The sequence below is a fragment of the Arvicola amphibius genome, chromosome 11 (assembly GCF_903992535.2).
Source record: "Arvicola amphibius chromosome 11, mArvAmp1.2, whole genome shotgun sequence".
Taxonomy (NCBI): Eukaryota; Metazoa; Chordata; class Mammalia; order Rodentia; family Cricetidae; genus Arvicola; species Arvicola amphibius.
The window spans coordinates 987218-995097 of record NC_052057.2 but is presented as its reverse complement, the minus strand read 5'-3'; the positions used below and the strand labels follow the sequence as shown (position 1 = coordinate 995097).

The 7880-nt window shown below is 44.8% G+C and overlaps 1 non-coding gene across 1 annotated transcript; it reads left to right on the top strand.

The window, feature by feature from the left end:
* The first annotated feature begins 671 nt into the window (after window positions 1-671).
* Window positions 672-791, top strand: LOC119826931. Its single transcript, XR_005287498.1, has one exon. It is a non-coding gene; the product is annotated as a small nucleolar RNA SNORA32 (small nucleolar RNA).
* The last annotated feature ends 7089 nt before the right edge of the window (window positions 792-7880 follow it).

The following is a 7880-nucleotide window of genomic DNA, read 5'->3' as shown; positions in this document are numbered from 1 at the left end:
TGGCCCCTAACAGGAATGCAGAGACCTTGTGATGGTTCAGTATCATCAATCAGAAGTATGCATGGATCTTGGGGTGAAGGAGGGGAGGAAACACTTCCAGCGGGACTTTTAGTTTTGTAGCCCACATACGGTTAGAGATTCTTTGGTCAACAGAAGTGTGTATTCTCACCAATGGATACAAAAGCGTTCAGCCAAATTAAAACTAGTCTGCCATCTGGTCATTTGAATTCTTGTAGTCAGGGAGCAGCAGGGAGCAGCAGGTGAGCAGAGTGACGGTCTCAGGGCAGTCATCAGTGGGAAGTGAGGCTGCTTTGACACAGTGTTCCCGGGAAGATGAAGAAGAGAACTTGAGAAGATCCACCCAGGGCTTCTTGTTTCCTTGCTTTCCTTTGATGAGCCGTAACTAGGAAGAGCCAAGCAAAGCAGCTCAGCCCAAGAAGGATGTGTCCACAAGGCAATGAAAACCCAGTTATGAATGAGTCAAACCCTGGTAAGCTACTATGACTAGCGGATGAGGGAGCTGAGGACAAAAGGAATTGAGGGTGAAGAGTGGAGAAAGTACACTCCAAGTCGTGTTCCCTAGACACTTCGGAAAGTAGATTTACCTCGTACGATAAATAGCTTGACAGACAACTGTGCCACTCAGCTGTCCCCTCAAGAAAGGACTTGCTTGGTCATTAGCAAGGTTTAGGAACTCTTTCTCAATTGTTGTGGATGTCACCACACAAAAAAAAAAATTACCCACTAGGTTTCTGCCTACCTTTCTAGTGATTAGCCTATTGGGAACATTTTATGAATCCTTTATTGAACGGCCACAGTGACCCCAGCTCTCACAAGGCTGAGGCAGGGAGATTACCAAGAGTTCAAGGTCATCCTAGGTGACCCAGCAAGACTTTTCAGAAGAGCCAAGTTATAGCAAAAACCACCACTGGTTTTCTGCTGGTTGCCTGATTGGGCACTCCAGTACAAACACAGTGGACGCCATGTGTGATTTTCTAATAGCTGTTTCATCCAGAACGAGATTGGAGTCATATTTCAGAATCTCATAGTCCATGCCTAGATGTGTAGAGCCTCACAAATCTGCTTTGTCTAGCTAATTTGCATTGCGTCCCTTCTGGGTTGCTAATGACCAGGCAGTTTGTATTTAGGGAGCTGAAGTAGGCTGACTCCAGAACTTTCTTGATTTATCTCTTTATCCGGGTGTTATCACTATGTAAGACTGTGAACAACTGTGAACCTAGGATTCTTTCTTTTAAAAAGGGCAATCGTGAAGACAAATTATGTCTCAAGTTTTAGAGGAACTAAAATGACCTTGATGGGCCATAGAGAGAACTACATATGAAATTCCTTAAGTAAAAATGTATTTTTCTGGGGTGGAGCCTAGTGTACATGAGGTCCTGGATTCAATACTTAGCCTCAGAAGGCAAATAAAAAGGAGCTATGCATGGAAGCATGTGCCTGTACCCCCTGCACACTGGACTCTGAGTAAGACCATGAGTTTGTTTGTTTCCCAGAGGGTTTCTCTGCATAGCCCCGGCTGTCCTGGAACTCCCTCTGGAGATCAGGTTATCCTAGAACTCAGAGATCCGCCTGCCTCTGCCTCTGCCTCTGCCTCTGCCTCTGCCCCCTGAGTGCTGGGACTAAAGGTGTATGCCACCAAGCCCAACGATATATTGTTTCTAACCTAGGCTATATAGCAAGTTAAAGGCCAGCCTGAGCTGCACGATAAAATTGTTATCTCAACAAAACAAAATGAGGACATTGACTTGAAAAGAAATGCCATTTTCACAGGCACACAGGGTGCTGGAGGCCTTCAGCCTGCAGCTGTGAGTGACAGCTCAGCCAGCAGAGCCAAGCAGATACTCAAGAGCCTGGCTCTGTGTGCTTACAGTGGAGTGTGGCTGTCTGTTCTAGACCTTCCAGCTGGACTAGCAGAGGCCCTGTCAGGTAGACAGAGTGATAAGGATGCTCCTTTGTTCTTTTTTTTCTTTTTTTTCTTTTTCTTTCTTTTTTTTTTTTTTTTACAGAGAAGAGAGTCTTTATTTACATTACATCATATGTCCATGTTCTGTTACATCATTGAGGGAATTCAAGATAAGAATTCAGGGCAGAAATCTGGAGGCCAGAACCATGCAGGAACCTTATGTTTTGGCTCTCTCGTGGGCTTGCACCAGGATCATCCTTTGTTCTTATTGCAGCCTTTCTTCTCTACCAACCCCGTTGCTCTCCTGCTCAACCAACCAAAGTTCCCGGAGAATTCAAACACAGTCAGTTCTGCATAACAAACAACCACAAAACCTCAATGACACAAAACGCAGCTCCTTTTGCTGCCTGTGAGTTAGTTGGCCAGCTGCTGTAGCTGTAACCTGAGCTGGGTCTCTCAGGTATCTGTGGTACCTTGTTGGCCCTAGAAACATTTCCACGGATGTTGTCCTGTGTTGTCTGTCATGCTTGGGAGTCAACTGGCTGTGGGCTGGTCTTGATGTGACAGGGAGTCTTTTCTTCCCACAGTGTCTAATTTACCAGTAGACTCACCTTGGCTGGCTCATTTATGGCAAAGGGCTTCCAAGAGGACAAGTTGAAGCAAGCAAGGCCTCGTAAGGTCTGGCTTGAACTCTTGTGTCACTGTTTCTGCTGTGTTCTAATGGCCAAAGCAGACTAGCTCAGCTTTGTGAAACCATGTCTTGATGGAAGGTATGAAAAAGAACTTTGGAAAGCTAATATGGAGGGAGGCATGGGAAGTGGGGAGTGTTTTGCATTAATCTGCTGTGGGGGAAAATTCCCAGAAGTGAAATGCGGTGTTCTAGGCTAACAGAAACGAGAGCTATCTCAGTTAACTGTATTGCTACTGCCTCCTCCAACTCCTCAGTGTGTGCATGTCTGGTTTTGCTTTTTAAATTATTGTATTTTTTTTTTTTTAGTCAGGGTCTCACATATCCCATGTTGGCCCTGAATTTGATGTGTAGCTTAGGATGACCTTGAACTTCTGGTCCTCCTAAATGCTGGGATTTCAGGTATGCCCTGTTTGGATGGAAGCCTCACCCCAGCCCCTGGCATCCATCTATCCAAAGAGTCTGGAATGTTTGGGTGGAAGTTCCATCCCAAACCCCTTCCCCTGGAGCTGCTTCAGTCCAGACTCCACCCCTAGAAAGTCCGCTGAACATTGACCCCTCCCCAGAGATGCTCAAGACCACTCACACAGGTTATTTAAACTGCCCTCCAGAGAACAAGTGTGTGGTTTTCAGGTCTTCCTTAGCGGCCCCCCATCCCCACCCAACCCTGTCTCCTCTCTGGGGGATCGGAAAACCATCCAGAAACATTTGTATTCATGAAAACTGGGCTTTTTCTAATTCGGTTTGATTTGGTCTGATTTGGATTATTGCATCAGCGGAGAGGTTTATTGGGATGCAGAAACTTTTCATGCACCACCATGCCCAGTTTCTGTCGTTCTAGGAATCAAACCCAGGGCTTCCTGCCCACCAAGAAAGCATTGTGCCAACTAAGAATAAGGAGAGTTTCGGAGGTGGCCTGGCTAATATGTCAGTAAGCAAGGGTATTAGCAACTCCACTGGCCTGCCCTCAGGGATCGGAGGTGGCCTGGCTAATACCTCAGTAAGCAAGGGTGCTAGCAATCAGGCACTCCGCCGGCTGCCCTCAGGGATGAGCGTCTTCGGCCCCGAAATGACACATTCCCACCATCTCGATGAGTCACTCATTCTCCCTTTGTACATGTGCTAAGTCCCTTATAAAAAGTCAGTTCCTTCTCTCTCTCCCTGTTCCTTTTCCCCTCCCACCCTTGCTCAGAAGCAGCCTCTGACCCCACCCCCAGATCTCTTGCCTGATGTGGGTTTGTGGTTCCCCTTGGTTCCAACCTGCCAAGGTACCTTCTGCCACTTAAATCATTACAATGGGCTTCCTGACCCCAAGTCTTTCTGTCCCGCCATGATGTGAAGAGCCTTTGATTACGATGGATTGAGATTCTCTGAAACCATAAGTTAACATGAACAGCTCCTCCCTGTGGTGGTTTGAATGAGAATGGTTCCCATAGACTCTTGGAACTGTTTGGAGAGGTTTAGGAAGCCTTGTTCAATGAGATGTGTCACTAGGGTGGGTTTGGAGGTTTCAAAAACCCATGTCATTCTCAATCTCTCTCTCTCTCTCTCTCTCTCTCTCTCTCTCTCTCTCTCTCTGTGTGTGTGTGTGTGTGTGTGTGTGTGTCTCTCTCTCTCTCTGTGTCTCTCTCTGTCTCTCTCTCTCTCTGTGTGTCTCTCTCTGTCTCTCTCTGTGTGTGTCTCTCTGTGTGTGTCTCTCTCTGTCTCTGTCTCTGTCTCTGTCTCTCTCTCTGTCTGTCTGTCTCTCTGTGTGTGTGTCTCTCTCTGTGTGTGTCTCTCTCTGTCTCTCTCTCTGTGTGTGTCTCTCTGTGTGTGTGTCTCTCTCTGTGTGTGTCTCTCTGTGTGTGTGTCTCTCTCTGTGTGTGTCTCTCTCTGTGTGTGTCTCTCTCTGTCTCTCTCTGTCTCTGTCTCTCTCTCTGTCTGTGTGTGTCTCTCTCTGTCTCTCTCTGTCTCTCTCTCTCTCTCTCTCTCTCTCTCTCTCTCCTATCGCTCTAATACTATGCCTGCCGCCCTGCTAACATGCTCCCTGTTGCAATGTGATCAGACACCATGACCTCAGCAACTCTTATAAAAGAAAGCATTTAATTGGGGCTTGCTTACAGTTTCGGAGTTTCGGTCAGTTATCATGGTGTGCATGGTAACACACAGGCAGACATAGTGCTGGAAAAAGTAGCTGAGAATTCTCTATCAGGACCTGCAGCAGCAGGAAGAAAGAGAGGGTGGGCTTAGAATGGGCTTCTTGAAAACTCAAAGCCCACCCCCAGTGACACACTTGCTCCAACAAAGCCACTCCTATTCCAACAAGGGCTTACACCCCAATCCTTTCTAATGGTGCCACTCCCTAGCGATTGCTGTGGGTCTCTGCCTCTGTTTCCATTAGTTGCTGGATGAAGGTTCTACGGTGATATTTAAGATATTCATTAATCTGACTACAGGGCAAGGCCAGTTCAAGCACCCTCTCCTCTATTGCTTAGGGTCTTAGCTGGGGTCATCCTTGTGGATTCCTGGGAATTTCTCTAGAGCTAGGTTTCTTGATAATCCCATAATGGCTCCCTCAATCAAAATATCTCTTTCCTTGCTCTCATCTCTGTCCTTCCTCCATCTTGACCATCCTATTCTTTCAAGTTCTCCTCCCCCCTCCCTTTCTCCCCTCCTCTTCCTCTTCTACTCCCCTTCTCCCCACACCCCCAAGCACCCAATTTTGTCAGGCAATCTTATCTATTTCCCCTTTCCAGGTGGATCCATGTATGTTTATCTTAGGGTTTACCTTGTTACTCAGCTTCTCTAGGATCGTGTACTATAGGCTCCGTATCCTTTGCTTTATAGCTACAATAGGAAATAATCAAATTGAGGGCTGAAATCAATAAAATAGAAACAAGGAATCAATGAAACAAAGAGCTGGTTCTTTGTCTATCAACAAGATAGACAAATCCCTATCCAAACTAACATCCAAATTAACAAAATCAGAAATGAAAAGGGGGACATAACAACAGACACTGAGGAAATCCAGAGAATCATTAGGTTATACTACAAAAACCTGTACTCCACAAAATTGGAAAGTGTAAAAGAAATGTACAGTTTTCTGGATAGGTACCATATACCAAAATTAAGTCAAGACCAGGTGAACTTTTTTATATTTAAACTTTTTATTTTTTTCTTTGACTGTCTATACCCATTTTTTTTCTTTCTTCAGCATCTAAGCACATGTTTAAGCATATTATATCTTTTAGAGGTTTTCTGTGTCTGAATCTGGCTTACTAAGCATCTGCAGTGGTCCCTGATCATGTGAGACAAATCTCAAATGCTATGCCAGCCACCAGTGTGCTCCTTCGTGGATGGTGCTGGTGCCTGGCATTGGTACCTGGCTCCAGCCCACAGGCAGGCTGTGTGCTGAACCTGCCCAGGAAGCTGCACCAGGGAGCCACGTTTGACTCTCTCTTCCAAATTAATTTTTTTTCTAGTTTTATCAGGCCTTATGAGGATGTACATGGACTTGCCAGATAGAGTGAGGAGAGCAAGCTTCCTCTTTTTTCCCCACGTCTTTTCTATAGGCTTCCAGCAGAAGGTGGATCTTCCCACCTCAAGAGATCTGAGTACAAGTGGGTCTTCCCACTTCAAATGATTTAATGAAGAAAAAGAATCCCTCACAGGTATACCCACCCTTCTGGGTTTTAGTTCATTCCAGATGTAATTGACAACCAAGATGGCCATCACAGGTAGGTAGCTGACCACACTTTCTTTCATATAATTGAAATGCTATTGTTTGTAATTCCCACCTAATATTTTTTAGTCTCAATTTCTTTTGCTTTTGTGGTGGGGTGGTTATCTCTTATTTTAAACAGCTTTATTGAAATATACAATTTATATGCCAAGAAATTTGTCTTTCAGTATATTTAACATACCATAAAATTAATCTATTTTAGAAATAAAATATCTTGGTGGGCCAAAAACAGACAGCTTACTTAGAAGTTGGGTCATTATGACTTCCAGGGTTTTCCCCTAGTGACCCACATCACCAGGCCCTATACCTCAAGGGCTCCAACACCTCCCCTGACAGTGCCATTGTGAGCTGGTATCCAGGTGTCTAAACGCATGAGCCTATAGGGACATTTTACATTCACGCCTCACGTTAACACTGCCCACGCTGAGTAATGCTCGATGTCAACCTGACTGGACCTAGAGGCACATCAGTCATGTCTGCACAGCCATTTTCAGAGAAGTATAACTGCAGAAGGAAAACCCACCTAGGATGTGGATCGCACACTCTGGCAGGAAGGGGAGAGACAGCCGGGTGAGTGTGAGAATCTCTGCTCTCTCCTGTTTAGTCTGTGGAGATGTGAGAATCCCAGCTCCCTGCTTCCTCCACCACGAGCTTCCACCTTGGAATGGATCCTAAAATCATGAGCCAGAATAAGCCCTTCTTCATTTACGTTGCTTCTTGTCCCTCGTCACATTAACCAACACACCTCCACTTCTGCCTGCCCCTGGTAACCACGAAGCTGTATTTTGTCTCTGTAGACTACCTATTCTGGACATGTAATGTAAATAGGATCACATGTACAAATCTTTTGTCTCTGGCCTCTTTAACTTAATATAATGTCTTCAAGGCTCATATGTGAGGTAACATGTATCCATTCTTCAATTTTTTATGGCTGAACAATCCTCTATTGCCACATTTTGTTTATCTATTCACCAACTGATGAGTGTTTAGTTCTACCTACTTTTAAGGTATTAAGAAAAAGTCACTAAGGGCATTTATGTACAAGATTGTGATGGGCTATAATTACAGTCGACTGTATCTCTCAGTCACTGAGAATGATAATTGCTATGTTAAGTGTTAGCTCTAAGTTTACTTTTGAGGAACTGTGAAACTCTTCTCCAAAGTAGATATATCATTTTACAGGTCCCAGGCGTGCGTGGGATAGCCATATCATCCATTTACATTAAGATTTTTAGAAATAAATTAGCAGTAGTAGAAGTATGTCATGTAATTTTTTATTTACATGTAAATAAACACATTAAAGTAAGCATCTGTTTGTGCTTTCTCACTTGCTCATCTGTCTTTCTCTCCCTTCCTTTCTGTCTCTCTCTTTGTCTCCCTCTCTCTCCTCTTCTTTCTCGTTCTTCTTTCCTCTTTTCATCGTGCCTTGCTATATATCCCTGGCTGGCCTTGAACTTGCAATCCTCTTGCCTCTGGCCTGAGTGCTGGGACTACAAACCAAACAAAATCCTAACTTCATAATGTTATGAAGCTTCCTGACCCTGGGC